The sequence below is a fragment of the Trichosurus vulpecula genome, chromosome 4 (assembly GCF_011100635.1).
Source record: "Trichosurus vulpecula isolate mTriVul1 chromosome 4, mTriVul1.pri, whole genome shotgun sequence".
In the NCBI taxonomy this organism is placed as follows: domain Eukaryota; kingdom Metazoa; phylum Chordata; class Mammalia; order Diprotodontia; family Phalangeridae; genus Trichosurus; species Trichosurus vulpecula.
In genome coordinates, this window is record NC_050576.1 from 107,027,504 (window position 1) to 107,046,157 (window position 18,654).

Consider the following 18,654-nt stretch of genomic DNA (forward strand, 5'->3'; position numbering starts at 1 on the left):
TGTCCCTTTGGCAATCCAGAAGGAGGAGGAGGAGGAAAAGGAAGAGGAGGAGGAAGAAGAGGGGGAGGAGGAGGAGAAAAAGAAGAAGAAGAAATGTATGTATTCTGCCCCCGTCAGACCACATCTCAGATATTTTGTTTAGTTCTGGGTCCAGCGCTTTCGGGATTTGGATCAGCTGAAGATTGGGCAGAGGAGGATAACCTGAATGGAGAAGGGCTTCCCCATCGCGCCATCTGAGGATCTGAAGGAACTAGGGGTGTTTGCTTAGAAAGGAGAAGATTCAGGGGACAGATGATAACTGTCTTCAAGGGAATAGACTTATTCTGTTTGACTCTAGAGAGCAGAGTTTGCAGTAGTGAGTAGAAACTGCAAAGCAGACTCAAACTGTGTATAGCTTGTTTGTATATTATTTGTTTACTTGGTTTCCCCCAGTAGTTAAACTCCTTGAGGACAGCTACCATCTTTTGCTTTTTTTTGTATCCCCAGCACTTAGTACAGTGCCTGGAACATAGTAGGTGCCTAATAAATGTTTGTGCACTAATTTGATTAAAGGAAATATAATTAGAATTCTCTAAATGTAGGTGGATTCATCTTCCTGAGTTCAAATCTGCCCTTAGGCACTTATTGGCTGTGTGACTTTGGGGAAGTCACTTACCCCTGTCTGCCTCAGTTTCCTCATCTGTAAAATGAGCTAGAGAAGAAAATGGCAAACCCCTCCAGTATCTTTGCCAAGAAAATCCCAGGGAATGGGGTCATCATACAACTGAACACAATAACCTACTCATTTGCAAGTTCCTAATTTTCCTAGTTGACAGCTAGGCGGCAGTGGATAGAAGGCTGGCCTTGGAGTCAAGATCTCAGCTCAAGTCCCGGGTCAGGCACTATAGTAGGTGGACAAGTCCCTTCCTCGCTGTTTGCCTCAGTTTCCTCATCTGTAAAGTCGGGATAATAATAGCATCTACTTCCCAGGGTTATGGTGAGGATAAACGAGGTGATCTCTGAAAAGCTCTGCAATCTTAGAGCGCTCTATAAATGCTAGCTATGATGACGGTGAATTTCTCTACTTTTCGAATACAGCGCAGCAGAAGCACGCCTCCAAATTAAAGTGGCTTGCTCAGCTGGGCTTGGGGAGAACTGAAGGACAGGAAAACTATCTGCAACAGGATGTTCCAGCGAATCACTCCCTCATGCCGATGCACCACTAGCTGGGATGCCCTGGGCCGGCCGACATGGCATGGAGAAGGGACCCGATGGAATACTGGTGGGAACGTAACAGAAATTACCTAGCTCAGAAGTACCTCGAGAGGCATGGTGTAGCACGGCCCTGGATTCGAGTCCCAGCTCTGCCTTCGATAGTGTGACCTTGGGTAAATCACTTTCCTTTTCTGGGGCTCTTGCTAAAATGAGGAGACTGGACCACATGATCTTTAAGGCTCGCTGCGGTCTCGGAGTTCTCAGAGCTGGAAGGAGGGGGTGGGCACCTGGGCAGAACTAGCCCTAGGGATTGGCAGCGGCAGAGGGCAGGGCTGGGAGGAGGTTGGATAGGGGGAGGAGTCAATTTGGACAAGTGAAAAACTCCGGCCGGGGGCTGGGCTTTTCCCTTTCCTCCTCCCCTTCCCGACCGTCCCCGTTCCCTCCCTCCTTCCTTCCCTCCTCCCCCTCCGGCTCAGGTTGCAGCTTCTCTCGGGAGCTGCTCACCTTTCCTGAGCAGGGGAAGCAGCCGCCGTGCCAGGGCGGGGAGAGCGGCAGGGCGCAGGGCACTGAGTTCCCCGGACCTCCTCCCGTCTTCCACCCACCCCAGGCAGGGAGCCGGAGCCGGAGCCGGAGCCGGGGCGTGGAGCGGTGAGTCCTGCTCTGCGAGCTGCGCGTTTGGTCCCGCTCGCCCGCCCGGGGTGCACTGGGGGTGGGGTAGGGGAATGTTTGCAGGGGAAGGAGGGGGTACTGCCCGCCCTGTAAACGGAGCAAGGTACAGCGGAGGAACTCTTAAAGGGGCCGCGCTGCTCTCTGCCCTGGGGCGGGGGGTGGAAGGAGAGGCAGAGAAGACGCACTCTGTGTGTGGTATGGGGGGGGGGGGTTGCGGAAAGCACAGCCGCCCCGAATTCCAGGTGGTCAGGAGTAAGAGCGAGGGCATTTTCTCACGTTCATATACCGCTCCCCCCTCCACCCTCCCACCCCCCGCCACTTCATTGCTCTTAACCTCCTCAATTCAAGGTTTCTGCAAAACGGACTCAGGTGTCCGGGCCAATTTAGTAGCCCTTGGACTCCCGTCATCACCCCACAAGCAAAGTTTGTTGTTGCTGTTTAAAGCTCCCCTCAACAGGCTTCTGGGGGAAGGACTTTGGGTCAGGGATCCCTTTATGAACCCAGGGGACCCAGGCAACTGGACTAGGGGAGGCCAAGGCCCGAGCTCTGGCCAAATGCTCTGAGCCTCGAGGGGCTGAGGATGTATGTTGGGGGCAATGAAGTATTGCGGGGGGGCGGGGGGTAGGGGCTTTGGGAATTGCCCATCTGCTTGCCTTCCTGCCCTTTGTAACTGAACTTAGCCCAGAGCCCAAGGGGAAGACTTCTGCGCCTGGTCGGCCTATTCTTCCTCAGGGAATGTCTGCTGATAGTGTGGGAAAGGATTGGAGGGTCCGGGATCAACGGAAATGGATGAGTGCCCCACCTCTCACCTCCAGCTAGCAGGCTAAGGGTTAGTGTTACAGGCTGGAAGTGCGTGAGGGGTACTTGGTGGTGCGGTTTGGGGATTCTGAGTCGGCATGGTTTAAGGACTGAATGTGTGGGAAGTGGGGTGGGGAGAGGCAGGTTAGGAATCAGAGATGGATCACTCCAGCTGGAGACTTCTGAAAGGAGAGCTTTCTCTTCTTTCAGGGGGTAGTAAAAAGTCTTCCTTATCGCAGGAGATGATCTGGTGGCAGGCGGTGATAAGACAAGGGTGATGTTGTAACTAAAAACCCATACTGAAGGGAGAAAGCATCTACACAGCCTCTTTCTGGTTTCCTCTAAACCAGACACCCAGGCCTCAGGATGAGTTCTATGCAGATTGAGAAGGGGAAATGGGTCTGCATACTTGGATTCATGAGTCCAGGGCTCAATCATATCCAATTTGTGCAATTAATTGTCGTATAGGAGAGCTCTAAGAGCAGGTATTAGATGGAGGGGAGGTCAGCCCCCACCCCCATCCTTGGACAGCAAAGGTCTCACTGGGCCACTTTTCCATGACTACCGCTCTCCTCTGGCCCTCAGTGGTTCCTTGCAGCAGGGCCCAGCTCTGTGACTCACTGACACCTTGCCCTGTCCATCCTGTGTCAGCTCCACGTGAGATACCCTGTCCGGCTTCCCCTTCCCCTCCCCCTCCAAGCACTCCGAGTATTTGCACATTCCATTATAGTGACCTGAGTGAGCAGAACCAAGAGCCAGTAGCAGAGATGGGACAACTGGGGCTGGGATGGAGCTTTTGAGAGAGGGGAGTTAGGCAATTCCTTTTGCCTCTCTAGGCCTCAGTGTATTCATCTGTAAGAAGAGGGGGTCCCTTGCAGCTTGAAATCTGTGATTCAAGGAGGGAATTACACAATTATTCCATTTCCCCAGACGGTGGAGCTGGGAAGATGTCCTTAGGGTTTGGGACAGGGAAAGGATCGTAACACCTCATTGCCTGTGTGTTTGGGGTGGGAAAGTAATGTCTGAACCCCATTGTGATCCCTAAAACTTTCTCCCGTTGCCTAGAAAGAGGATTACTTTCCAGCATCAAAGATATACGGCCATTCCGTTCAGCGCTTACCCTGGCTTCTTCTTTCTGGCTGGCTTTGTTGCTTCTCTAAGTAGCTGTGATTAAGGGGTTGGCATACAAAGCCCTCTCATCACAGTCCTCCAAAGCCTCAGTCTAGGTAGGGGCCTCTATTCCCTAGATGTCTGGGCTCCTAGACATCCCTCTCCCCTGGCCTATTTGTTGTAGTTTTGATCCATCCCAGTCCTAGCTGGGTTTTCAGAAAAATTGGACTTGGACAAATTCACCTTTCTCAGCCTCATGTTTCCTTGTCTATAAAGTGTGAGTAGCAGGCTACAGGGTCCCTACGGTTCCATCCAGCTTTAACATTGTAGGATTCTCTGATTCCCTCCTGATCTTTGGACTAGCACCCACCAGGGAAGGAAGGAAGGAATGGGTCTGGGGGGGGGGAACAGAAGGATGAAGTTCCTATTCCTTTGGCACTAATCCTGTACCTGAGAAAGGGGGGCTTAGGAAGCAAATAGGTCCTTGGGGCTGATCTCCTCCCAGGGTCAGGTTTCTTGCCTGGGAGTCTCCCACTCTGTCTGGGATGAGACGGAGCTGCCTTTTAAGGTTGCATTTATTTCCTCTACAATTCCAGGGACTCTGTTCTCTGCTGCCCTCTGCCCCCTCTTCAGGAAAAGGTTTTCCAAACTCCTGGTTAAAAAAAAACAGCCCCTACCGTTGCCCTAGCCACCCTCCTTTCCTTTTCTCCCTGGTTCTCCTGACCCATGCTTGGGCCCTCCAGGCCAGAAAAAAGACGTTGGACATTGAATGCCTTTGTTTGGAAGACAAGCTTCTTCCTGATTGGTGGGCAGGGGTCTGCTCTGTGCCTGGCCAGGCAGAGGAAGGCAGGAACAGGCTCGCCCACCACCTCGAGGTGAACCACTAGGTGACTATCTTTCTTGTTATGCCAAGGGAAAGAAGGGGGTGCAGCCCAGGGGAGAACAGATGGAGAAACAAGGCCTGGAGTCAGGAAGGGGAACTAGCTTGTTAGCCAGAGACTAATAAGCCATGTTGACATGATGGGGGTACAAGTGGATGGCGGGGATTTCACAGGCCCCTGATCGGGGATCTCCTTTTTTGTTCCTAGGACTGCCCCTGCAGGGCCAAGTGACTTCTCCAATTCTTAGTTAATTACAGCCACTGTTCTGTTCTGTACTGCTTTGGACTAGGCTCTCCTCAGGACTCGGGTGATTAGCTTTGGCCCTATAGGAGACGGTCGTGCCAGACTCTCTTCCCACAACATACACCCTCATACACACACTGTGCCTCATACACAGTGTCCTGCCATGACCTTTTCTCTCCTTCCCCCGTCCTCTGCTCGACTCCCCCAAACCTGGACCCTGTGCCCTTCTGACAGTACCTGCTGAGTAGGCACTTTCTCATCTCCAAGGGGAGGGGAGAGAGAGAGGCCAGCTTTTCTCCTTCCTTCTCTCCCTCATGCCTCTCTCCCCTCTAAGCTTAATTAAGCCTGGGTCTCAAATCAAGCCAAGCAGAGAGGGTGAGTCTCATAAAATATGAAAAGGGACCATAGAGATCATCTAAGTAAGGCAGTCTGATACAGGACAGAGCGTGCTAGGCTGGGAGTCAGGAATTCCTGGGTTCACATCCGGCCTCTGACACTGATTGATCACAGTTAGGCACATCACTTTTCTGAGCCTCAGTTTCTTCATTTGTCAATAGAATACCTGTGGTGCCAGATTCACAAGGTTATTATGAGGGTCAAATGAGATAACAGATTTTGCAAACTTTGAAACATTATTCAAACAGTAATTATTATCTAGGCACAAGGTCATGAATTTAGAGCTAAAAGGAACCTTTGAGGCTATCTACTAGTCTACTAATCACTTCATTTCTGCATATGTGGAAATCAAGGCCCAGAGAAGTGATAGAGATTGCCCAAGGTCAAGTCTTAGGGCTGAAATTTGAACCAGGGCCAGAATTAGGAGCAGGGTCTTCTGGGTCCAAATCCAGCATCCTTTCCACAGCACTACATCAACCCTAGCATTTTATAGCTGGGGAAGCATAAGTCCCTAGACTTTATAATCACTCCCCAAAGATGGCCACAGAACTCATTGCTGGGATAGGCAGGGAGGTAGTGAATTAGACCCAGGCATTACTCTGGGAAGACAGGAAACAGTTGAGCCTCCTGACTGAAAGAAAATCCATCTGTTCCCAAAGTCTCCTCTGCTCAGGGTCAAAAGAGAAGGAGAGGAACAAAGCAGCGATATAGCTATGGACAAAAATAGACCCTAGTACTCCCTGCCCTGAAGGAGAAATTGAGGGGATGCAAGAGAAAACATTTGGTAGGTAGCACAAAACATGCTGAGGCATTTATGAATATTTTGTATATATGGTATATATGCTTATTTATATGCATATTGTTTCAAAAGAATTTAAGCTCTTTGAAGACAGGAATGGTTTCATTTTTGTTTCTGTATTGCTTGTGCTTGGCATATAGTAGGTGCTTAATAAATGCTCATTGATTGATTATAGGGTAAACTTAATGAAAGCTGGGGCTATACTTTGTTGTCTTTGTAGACCCCTAGTACCCATCACGGTGCTTTGTACACATTAGGAGCTTAATAAATAATTGAATGAATGAATGAGAAAGTAGAATCTCCTTTCTCTGAAGTCTTTCTGAGTAGGTAAGGCCCCCATACACGCTCTGAACTAAGAGAGGTAGAATTCTGCCTAGAAGCAGGAAGCTAGAGTAGATAACCCCTGAGGGGCCATTGTCTGCTCTTCAGATCAGCTGTGGCAATGGAGATGGGTCATCTCTCCAGAGAATCAGGTATGATCAGTCTGACAGGCCCTAGCTAAGTGTACCTTGTTCATTTTGCCCTAAATGAACATTGCTGGGCAGTATCAGGTCTCTACTCCAATTATGAATTTTGATTTCATCAACCCCGCCCCCCCCCCCCACAACCCCAGGTGTTCCCAGAGTTCTTGAAAGGGCTTGGCAAAGTGGAAAGGGCAGTGGACTTATACCCAAAAGAGCTCTAGGTCACCCTAGCCAAGTCACTCTGGGCATCTGTCTTCTCCTTTAAACTTCATTTGTACAAAGGCATCATTGAAACTTAAAATGACCTGGTCAGGTCGTTGGCATGGAAGGCCACATGTACAAGGGCCAAATCTTATTATTACTGTTGTTGTAAGTCCTGGCAAGTTAGTTTCCCTTCCTGACTCCAGGGCCTTGTTTCTGCATCTGTTCTGCCCTGGGCTGCACCCCCTTCTTTCCCTTGGTGAAACAAGAAAGATAGTCAGCTAGTGGTTCACCTGAAGGTGGTGGACGGGCCTGGCCTGTTCCTGCCTTCCTCTGCCTGGCCAGGCCCAGAGCAGACCCCTGCCTGCCAATCAGGAGGAAGCTTGCCTTCCAAACAAAGGCATTCAATGTGCAAGTTAGCAGGGTCAGGATAGAGCCCTCCTTAGTGAAATTTGAATTTGGTGGGGATAAGCAGTAGGGAGCAATTGCTGGCTCTAGGGGAGAGACATGGTGAAGTCAAGTCAAATCAACAAGCATTTGTTGAGTACCTGCTGTGTGCCAGGCACTGTGCTAAATTCTAGAGATACAAAGAAAGGCACAAACATCCTGCCCTCAAGGAGCTTATAGTCCAATGTGATAGATAACCTATAAATAGCTAGGTAGATAATAGCTAATATTTATATAGTGGCCTTGCACTGTTTTCCCCATATTATCTCATTTAATCTTCACAACAGCATTGTGAGGTGTGTTAACAGGCAGTCACAACTTTACAGAGAGGCTGTTATCATTCTCATTCTACCGATGTTGGAACTGAGGCTGAATAAGGGGTGATACCTTCTCCCTCTTTTTGCCTTGACCATGGAGATACGGTGCTTAAGTGTCAGGTACCAGGACCCTCCCATTTGGGAGGGGGAGGATCAGGACAGAAGACTGATGCCTGAGGGCATCAGTGACATGAGAACTACTCCTGGACCCACCTGAAGAGGACATGATGCGGGGGCCAAAGAGCCCCTCCCTGCCCTTGGCACTAGAGACTGGACTGGGTGCCATGTTCTAAGCTGCTGCCAAACCTTAGCATAGCTCCTTCCCTGGAGAGTGCAAGCATTTGGATAAGTTGTTGACTATCTTTACATTGATGCCCATAGAGAGGGACACCAACAGCTAGACGGATTCCCCTAGTACCACCCAAAGCTGGCCAATAGTGCCAAGAGAGTCCGAACCCTGGGATTGAGTCCCAGCTCCAGCTCTACCCACTGGCATGACCTTGGACAGCTCACTCAGGATCTATTGAGGTGATACAACATAATTGGATCACTATCCATTGCTGCCCCTCTCAACTCCTCTGCAACGGAGTAGATGGTCTTCAAGAATTACTGTAGTTGAAAAGTGCATCACACATCACAACCCCCTCAGCAACTAACCTGGTAACGAGTTTCTCTGAACCCAACCAGGCTGGTCTTTGGATGCCAGATCAGCCTTTCCTGCTTGGTTAGGACCAACACTGACAGAGCCTTCAAGAACCCAGGGTCATCCCCGGACCACAGTGAGGCACTAGAGTAACATCCACTAGGGTAGAGGCATCCTCTGGGATGGGGGAGGGCAATGTGGTCCAATAGGAAGAGTGCTGCATTTGGAGTCAGAGAACCTGAATTTGGATTTCAGCCCTGCTACTACGATGTGATCTTGGGCTAAACACCCACACTCTCTGGGCCTCGTCTGTAAAAAGAGATTGACTAGATAGCCTCCATAGTCCCTTCTGAGGGAATTGTGGGAATTGAGTGAACCATACTGATTGACTAGATAGCCTCCATAGTCCCTTCTGAGGGAATTGTGGGAATTGAGTGAACCATACTGACTCCCATCTTGTGACTCAGTTCTGAATCTAGTTCAGTTCCTTTTTTATTGAATTATGGGTCTAGTCCAATGTCTGTCTCGTGAGAAAACTTTATTCCATTGTTTGAACCTAGTCCTGCATGGCTGGGAAACTGGACCACCTCTACCTGCTAATTAGAGACCCTTAACTAAGGACCTCAGTTACACCAAGCAGAAACCCAGTCAGATCCAAAGGTCAGTAGAAGGAGTTTTCTCACAATTGTCCATCTCAAGCAGCCCATAGGTCTTATCTGAAGCCTGGCCTGGTCAATCAGTTATTGTTTCCATGTTCCTTTGATTGTGTACAGACACTTTGGGAATGGGGATACCTCTTTGTCTGAATTCAGGAAATTGTACCTGTTCACTCACCCCCTCCCAACTTGGACAGTCCTAATCTTTCCTCCAATTAGAAATTAGATTACCCACTTTTGTATCCTGATTGTTTTCTTTTAATTAATTGGCTTTATTTAATTAATGGGGCAGCTAGGAGGCAAAGTGAATAGAGCGCTAACCATGGAGTCAGGAGGACCTGAGTACAAATCTAGCCTCAGACACATACTAGTTGTGTGACTCTAGGCAAGTCACTTAACCTTTTTTGCCTTAGTTTCCTCATCTGTATAATGAATTAGAGAAGGAAATGGCAAACTACTCTACTATCTCTGCCAAGAAAAGCCCAAATAGGGTTACAAAGAGTCAAACTCAACTAAGTGACCAAAAAAAATTGAATTATTGTTTTTAATTTATAAAAATCTTTCTCACTCTGTTTTTCAGGGTTTTTGGACTGATTGGGGAGGCCATTGACCCATTTATTATTCCTGTTTTGTTAATAAATCATATGTCTCAGATTATTTCCTCAGTTATTATTTTTTTTGGGGGGGGGGGAAGGCAGGGCAATTGGGGTTAAGTGACTTGCCCAAGGCCACACAGCTAGTACATGTGTCAAGTGTCTGAGCCCAGATTTGAACTCAGGTCCTCCTGGCTCCAAGGCCAGTGCTCTACTCACTGCGCCATCTAGCTGCCCCTTTCCTCAGTTATTATTAATTCTCCATGTACCTCTAGTTTGAAATCTATGGTCCTATGACTCAAGTTTAACCAGGGCACTGCTCCTTGGCCACCTGCACCTGTGTGACCTTGGGGTAAGTCCCTCTTCACCTCTCTGGCATCATATTCCTCAACTGTAATGTGAAGGTCTTAGACTGGATGGCTCCTGAGATGCCTTTCGTCTCTGAATGGATGGTTGTGATCTGTACTGCACGATAGCAAATGTCAGGAGGGCACTTTAAAGTTCACACCTCCCCTGTGATCTTTACAACCACCCTGTGAGTTGGGTACTGCAGATATCATGACTCCCCTTTAACAGAAAGTGAAGTGACTGGCCCAGGGTCACACAGCTAATAAATATGGAGGCCAAGCTCTATCCATGAGACCAGAATGCCTCTCACAGATGATAGACTGATAAGTGTGTAAGAAGAGGATTAAGTGAGGGAGCAGATGAAGGAGAATTCACTTCCATCTGTGGGAGCCAGGAAAAAGCTTTGCCGAGGAGGTGGCATAAAGTCCCAAGGGGTCATGCCATCCCTTCCCCCAGGACTAGGAATATAGCTGAGGCTCCAGCCCAAGGGCGGAGCCCTCCTCTCTAGAAACCTTCCTCTAATACCAGTCAGAACAAGGCCAAGTGCAGTCAGACAATCGGAGTCCAGACATCCCCCTCCCTGACCGAGGCTTCCTCTGTCATTACCTCACAGCTCCCTTCCCAATGCCTCAACTCTAATGATCCTGCAATATTAATCAAGTAATTATTGTGCTCCTGATGGGAGTCCAGCACCATGCTGGGTGCTGTGGGGAATGACAAAAAAGGGTTAGAAGCAGACCCTGTCTTCAGGGAGCATAGGCTCTTGGGAGACAAAGCTAACTCACAGGAATATTTAAGGGACAAATAATGGCTCAACTGTGATATGATAGAAGGTCAAAGACAATCTGAGATAGTTGGGGAGGAGTTGGGCCTCTAAGAGGATGGAGGTAAGGTGGGGATAGGTCTTCCAGCCATGAGGGAGCAGCATAAGCAATGCAAGGGAGGTAGGGAGGGTGAGGAATCTTGCCTAGAGAAGGTGGAGATTCCGGAAATGGAATAGGCCAAACCGAGAAGCTGGAAGTCTCTTGTCTCTGGAAATCATCAAACAGTAGCTGGAGAATGCTCGTCATGAACACTGTAGAAGGGATCTCTGCCTTCCATGGGAAGTTAGACTCAATGACCTCTAACATTCTTTCGGATTCTGAGATCTTTTGGAAAGGTTTGAGAAGATGATGAAGGTGGGAGGAAGGCTGTGCAGGATGGAGGGAGAGACGTCCGAGGGTGATGGGGAGAGGTAGTAGGGAGCAATTGCAGGCTGTTGAGGAGAGACATGATGAAGGCAGCATTTTGGGAAGTTCTGTTTGACATTGTGTGAAAGACTAGAGGGAGAAAGACTAGCTGTCAGTTAGGAAGCTATTATAGGAATCCAGGATTGACGTACAAGAGGCCCGTGGACTGAGGGGAGGAGGGGGAAGAGGAAGAGTAGGAAGGGAGTATAAATAGGAATGTGACAAAAGGTGCCACAAAATCCTAGGATCATGAGCAGGAAGAGACATTAGAGGCCATCTTGTTTTGTTATTGTTCATTCATTTCAGTTATGTCCTCCTCTTCGTGACCCCATTTGGGGTTTTCTTAGAAAAGATACTGGAGGGGTTTGCCATTTCCTTCTCCAGCTCATATTACAGATGAATGAATTGAGGCAAACAGGGATTAAGTGACTTGCCTGGGGTCACACAGCTAGTAAGTGTCTAGGGCTGGATTTGAACTCAGGAAGATGAGTCTTCTCAACCCCAGGTCCACCACTCGGTCCACTGGGCTACCTAGCTGCCCCATCTGTTTTAATCCCCTTGTTTTATAGATGAGGAAACAGACTCAGGGATGTTAAGTGATTTGTCAAGGTCACACATGGAGGTGGCACCATAGCGCACAGAGCACCAGGCCTGGAGTCAGAAAGATCTGAATTCAGATATTTACTAGCTGTGTGACCCTGGACAAGTCCCTGTACCTCTGTCTGCCTCAGTTTTCTCATCTGTAAGATGAGGATAATAATAACACCTACCTCCCAGGATTGCAGTGAGGATCAGATGAGATAATATTTGCAAAGCCTTAGCATAGTGCCTGGTGAACTTAATAAGTAGCTGTTTCTTTACTTCTTTCTTCCCTCTCTCTCTTCTTACTTTCCTTCTCTCTCTTCTTTTACTCCTTTTCTTTCTTCCTCTTTTTCTTCCTTCCTCTCTTCCTTCCTTCTTTTCCTTCCTTTTCTTGCTTCTTTTCCTTCCTCTTTTCCTTCTTTCCTCTCTCCCTTATCTCCTTTTCTTTCTTTCCTCTTTTCCTTCCTTCCTTCTTTCCCACAATTCATAATCATCAAAGGTGGGATTTGAACACAGGTGCTCTGACTACAAAACCAATACTCTTTTTTTTTTTTTGTTTTTTGGCAGGGCAATTGGGGTTAAGTGACTTGCCCAAGGTCACACAGCTAGTACACGTGTCAAGTGTCTGAGGCCCAATTTGAGCTCAGGTCCTCCTGACTCCAGGGCCGATGCTCTACTCACTATACCACCTAGCTGCCCCAAAACCAATTCTCTTGATTCTATACCCAATTGTCACCCCTTTTTTCAGTCTCTACCCCTATTACTACTCCCCAAGATGAGGACTATTCTGAGCTACAGCTGAAGGTGGCTGTGGGGAGGAGAGATTTGGGGATGGGGAAATTGACCTGCACAGAAAGACAAATGGAACTGGAATTCTTCTACCTTGGAAAGAGAAGACCAAGGGGAAGGTGACTTAATGGTTGTCACTCCATCTCTTCCTAGACGAAGGGTAGCAAGCAACTTTCCTTTCATCTCTCATTACCCAGCACTTAGCCCAGTGTCTAGCACATAGTAGGCTCTTACTAAATGCTAGTTGATGGAACCTCTCTATAGGGGCAGAGCAATGGGGAAATGGCCATAAGCTAATACAATAGGGATATAAGAATGTAACAGCCTGAATTTATATAGTACTTTAAGTTTGCAAAACATTTTACATACACTAGATGCTTTACATGTTCTATAGTGTCTCATCTGATCATCGCAATGCCCCTGGGGGCTAGGTGTTTATTATTATTATTATTATTAATTATTCCCATTTTATGAGACTCAGGTTAAGTGACTTGCTTGGAGTTGCTGCGCTCCTGGAAGTATCAAAGGAGAAATTTAAATTAGGCCCAAGAAAGAACTTCCTACCATGGATGTGAGACTAAGAGAGGAAGCAGTAGAATCTCCAAGTGCATAGGAGGCAGATGGATCTACCTGGGATGGTCCATGCCTACCATGGCCCTGCCTCCATTGGGATGACCACCAGAAGGGCAGCTTCAGCAGAGATGAATGACGTGTGGGGATTGTCCTGGCACACATCACGGCCTCTCTGGCAGAGGGAGAGATAAGCAGAATTGAGTGGTTACGCTATAATTCTGAGTTCATCTCTTGGGCAGCATGCCTTTGGGCCGGTTTCCCAAAGAACATCTCAGTCAATTATTTAATCAATAAACATTTATTAAGCACCTACCATGTGCCAGACACTGTGCAAAGCACTGGAGCACAGACTGAAACAAAACAATCCCTGCCTTCGAAGGACTTGTGATCTCTCAGGGAGATGGCATGTATGTACATAATTCTTAGTGCAGTTTTAAGCTTTTAATAACAGAAAACTGCACTCAGACTTTTGCGACACCCTACATACAAAACAAACACAAAGTGATTATTTTGGGGAAGTCACTAGTAGCTGGGAGGATCAGGAAAGATCACATGGAGAAAGAAGGGGGCGCTTGGACAGAACTTTAAAAGAAACTAAGGAGTCTTCAGGATGGAAGCAAGAAGAGACTATATTCTAGGCCTGAGCAAAGGCATGAAGAGGGGAGACTATCATGTATGTGTAACAATAATACCGGCTTGCTAGACTGTACAATGCATGGAGGGAATGGTTATTCTTCAGGCATTTTCAGTCATGTCTGACTCTTTGTGACTGCATTTGGGGTCTTCTTGGCAAAGATACTAGAGTGGTTTGCCATTTTCTTTTCCAGCTCATTTTACAGATGAGGAAACTGAGGCAAACAGGATTAAGTGACTTGCCCAGGGTCACACAGCTAGTAAGTGTCTGAGGCTGGATTTGAACTCAGGAAGATGAGTCTTCCTGTCTCCAGGCCTGGCACTCCATCTACTACATCACCTAGTTGCCCATGAAGGGAAGTAGTGTATAATAAAATTGGAATGATAGAGTGAAGGCAGGCTGTAAAGGACTTTAAATGCCAAACTGAGGATTTTTTATTTGATCCTAGAGATAATAGGGAGCCACCGGAGTTTATTGAGGAGGGGAATATGAATGTGGTATGGTGGATAGACTTGCAGTCAAGATCTGTGTTCAAATCCCAACTTAGACATTACCCTGCTGTGTGGCCCTACACAAAGCACTTAGCTTCTCTGGGCTTCAGCATAACCCATCTATAAAATGAGGGGATTGAACTTAATGTCCTCTCAAATCCCTTTCAAGTCTATGATGCTGTTTTAAGTGATATCTCAAGGAGAGTCTTGGATGACAAATAAAGTAAATCTCAATCAATAGAATGTAAACTTCTTTTTTTTTCCTTTTTATTTTTAGTTTGCAACACACGTTTCTACATAATTTTGAGTTCCAGATTTTCTTCCCTCCCTTCCCCACCTCCCTCCCCAAGATGGAATCCCATATAACTTCCATGTATAACTTCACATTGAATTAATTTACACACTAGTCAAGTTGTGGAGAAGAATTATGACCAATGGAATGAATCATGAGAAAGAAGAAACAGGAACAGAAAAAAAAAAAACCACAACCCAACAACAAATGCAAAAGAGAGAAAAAAAAGGGGGGGGGGCAGAGAAAAAGGCGAGCATGAAGTGTGCCTCGATCTGCATTCATACTTCATAGTTCTTTCTCTGGATGTAGATAGCACTCTCCATCATGAGTCCTTTGGAGCTGTCTCTGCATATTGTGTTGCTGAGAAGAGTAAAGTCTGTCAGGGTTAGAGAATGTAAACTTCTAAGGGGCAAGGATTGTTTCCTCTTTGTCTCCATTGATAACTGTCACCTATTTTTTTTTGCATTAAATTGAATCATAAAATAAACAAATCTTATCAGTGGGATTCAGATGGAGAAGGGTAAATACTGGGCAGCTTGGTGGCTCTGGCCATAGAACACTGGGCCTGGAGTTCTGAAGACCCGAGTTCCAGTCTGGCCTCAGGTGACCCTGGGCAAGTCACTTAACCCTGCTTGCCCCAGTTTCCTCATCTGTAAAATGAGCTGGAGAAGGAAATGGCAAATTACTTCAGTAACTTTGCCAAGAAAACCCCAAATGTGGTTGGTCACAAAGAGTCAGACATGACTAAAACAACTAAACAACAACCACAAACACTGACTAGAGAAGGTTAGGGCTATTAGGCGATGGGGAAAGAGAGGGGCTGAAGATTCTCTGAACCTGTCTTTAGGGATTTGGAAGGGGGCATAAAGAGAGAGGGTGGTCATTTAAGCTCCCAGACGCTCTAGTGTTCATAAAGATCATTCTCCAGGGAAATAGTGTGTTCTGATGGGTTTGAGCTTAAAGTAGGGATGGAGAAGAGAAAATGCAGTTAGATGGCACAATGAGGGCTTGGAAATCTTCCCCTTAAGAAGAGACAGATGGCGCAGTGAGTAGAGAGCACCGGCCCTGGAGTCAGGAGGACCTGAGTTCAAATCTGGCCTCAGACACTTGACCATGTACTAGCTATGTGACCTTGGGCAAGAACAGACCAAAAAGAACAGACCAAGAAGTAAGCTTTTACCCTACCCTCCTGACCCAGCCCTACTGCTGAAAAGGATGACCTCATTAACGTCAGGTTTGAACCTCCCATTTGGATTCCACCCATTCCTTAGTCAGCCCCCCATCCTTGTTGTGGCCCAGGTGAGGCTGTGGGCTTTGGTTTGGTTCCTCCCTGCTCATGAATCACCCCACAGATGCCTCAGGAGATGCTAGGCTGAGTTGGGGGAACAGAGAAGAACTATTCCCTTGTCCATTGTCTTCTTTCCACGTCCTGCTTTGAACCAAGGGCTCCAGGTTGCATCCAAGAGTCCCAGCGGGTTTCTCCCCACCCACCCCAGACCCCTTTCAGTTCAGCAGACATAACCCAGCCTTGTCACTGAGCCAGCCTATTGTATTCTTTTGTATTTTAGTTATCTCCATATGTGTCTTAGCCTGAGAACTCCTTGAAAGCAAGAACTGTTATGTCTAAACTTTGTATCTCCCCCAGGGCCCAGTGTGGCCCACTTGGTGTTTGTTGTTAGTCTGTGACAAAGCTCTAAGGAATTTTCAGATTCTCTGGCTGCATTTCATTTTGTCCATTTTGCCCCACCCCCTGCCCCTATCTAACCTGAGAATAGGAGGGTCTTCCAGAAATTTAAAGATCTCTAGGAAAGGTGAGAGAGTCTACAGCCTCCCATCAATTTCTGAGCTGTAATCTCTATTCCTCCTTTTGAAATATGCCTGTATCATTCCACCTTTCACTTTCTGTCCTTTTTAAAAAATGTATCTGTTTTATTCCAAACTTAAGAAATAAAACCAGCATTTTCATAACAAAGTGGAAGAGAAAAACAGGATTGCACCTGAAATTGCAGATATACCATGTACAACTTGCTATTCCTTTCAAATATACAACAAAATTATCATGTAACTTTGTTTTTTTCTTCTCTCCCTCCCCCTCAACTTTGAGATGGTTATCGTTAGACACAACTCTGTGTGTGTGTGTGTGTGTGTGTGTGTGTGTGTGTGTGTGTGTTCGTTTTCTGGAATGCAGACAACATCTTCTTCATAGGATCTTTGCGATTATTCTTTTTAAAAATAAAACCCATCTACACATGTCTATTACAGTACTTACAATATGAACTTACATATACTGGGTGCTCAATCCATGTGGGCTAAATGACTGAGTGACCCAGATAATCCTGTACCTGTTGAGGGGAGCATAGGAGGGAGACAAGAAGTATGTTAATCCAGGCTTCTTGGATCTTGCTAAAATCCCAAAACAAACCTGTTCCAAACAGGAAAGGTGAAATAGAGAAAAGATCGATGATTTTCCTTGGTAATGAAGGACACGGGCACTTCACCCCTAGTATTAACTCACTGTGTGACCTTGGCAAATCACCATTCTAGTTAAGTAAGGCATTAAACAAGCTGATTGATCTCTAAGATTGATTCTGTCTCTGAAAATCTGGGGATTTAGACTCATTGCTGCAAAACTAGAGTGGAGTGCAGTGCAAAGAGTGCTGGCCTTTAAGTTAGAAGACGAGAGTTCAAATCTTGGCTCTACCCCTGGGGAAGTTGCTTAATCTCTCTGGACTTTAGTTTCCTCATTGGTAAAATGAAGGGGTTAGACTAGAAGACCTTGAAGGTCTCTTTCAGTTCAAAATCTATGGTCCTTTGACCTCTTATTGGAGCAAAGCTACCTCAGAGATGATGGGGCATTTATCCAATGGCCTCCATCCTAGAGCAAGGGGGAGGCTGGCCTAGAAACTCTGCCTCCTAACCTGCCGTTCGGCAGGAACTGCCTGGTCCATCCAGGAAGGTTGTCTCACACTGCTTCCTGCATTCCAAACAGAGGCTGTAAAAATCTGCTTTAAATTCTGATCATTGCCTCCAAAGCATCTGCTGCAGAGAGGGGTGGGTGGGTGGTGGAGGTGAGTTAATCCCTACTGTCCTCCTCCCCAGGGGTGATTACCTCCGAGGGTATTAATAAAGTCTTGGGCTGCCTCCCTTCCCCAGCCCCTGCTACCTTACAGCTAGCTCCATTTGGAGCTGAAAAAAGCTAGGGGACACAGCACCCCACCAGAACGAGGGTTTTGTTGGGGGGGCAATGGAGAGCTTGGCTTCTTCATGAAGATACAGTGGCTTGAAATCCGCTGCAGGGGAACAAAGCTGCTTTGGGCAAGCCATAACCTTTGTAGTAGAGAGGACGTCACCGTGATGGGGAGAAAGAAATGTTATCAGTTCCAATCGGCAGCCTTCCTCTTGGAACCCTGGCCAAGTTTCCCCAGTCGGAAGGGAATGTCTCCAAGAAGACATTTAGACAAACGTCCAAAGATGGTTGTGACGTCTGTAAGGCTCAGTGGACCACAGTCTTTTGCTCTTTTGAAACATTCCTAAAGCTGGCAGGGAGGTACAGAGTGATGGAACACATTTGCCTGGACCCAGGCCAGGCTTTCACTTTGACGGTTTCTTTGGGTGAGGGAACCAGCTGTTGGGCCTTCTTGTCTTCGAGAATTAACTCAAAGTCACCTCCTCCTTCCTTCTGGGTCTAAGCCAGCAATGTCTGGGATCTGAATGTCAAGGGTTTGGGAAAGGAGAGTGGGACAGGTCATCGTCCTCTAGACCAGGTACCTACTTGATAGAGGTCAATAAAGTTACCGAAAAAGAAAGGGGGGTGGGGTGGGGTACAGGGAAGAGTGAGGACCATTGGGATTACCGGATCATCATCGTTATTGTATTGGCTGGCATGTTTGTAGTGCTTTAGGGTTGACAAAGCCTTTTTTAATATATTACATCATGTGGGCCTCACAACAACTTTACAAAGTAGATACTACAGCTGTTACCCTAGTTTTAATCTGTGCAGCACCAACATGACCCAGTGGATAGAGATCTAGCCAGGAAGACCTGGGTTCAAGTCCTGCCCCGACAAATACCAGCCGTATGACTCTGGAAAAGTCATTTAACCTCTCAGTGGCTCAGGCAACTCTTTTAGACAATGAGTTACAGAAAAGCCACCAACTTGCATTGGTAAATAGAGTTTCCTCACCTAGGAGTTCCCAATGCTAGACATGCCAAGCTCAAGTGGGCTGCTGGCAAAACTCCCAAGTGCTACCCAAATCACATTAAAATGTAATTGGGAAATTTAGTGAAATTTTAAAAAATACAATA

General features: G+C 47.0%; 1 protein-coding gene across 1 annotated transcript in view; it reads left to right on the plus strand.

The window, feature by feature from the left end:
- Positions 1-1,624: 1,624 nt before the first annotated feature.
- CDK18 (cyclin dependent kinase 18) overlaps positions 1,625-18,654 on the plus strand; it is a 49,516-nt gene continuing 32,486 nt past the window's right edge. Inside the window, exon 1 of the mRNA XM_036756811.1 lies at positions 1,625-1,842. The gene's annotated coding sequence lies outside the window, so the exon portion shown is untranslated. The remainder of the gene's footprint in view (positions 1,843-18,654) is intronic.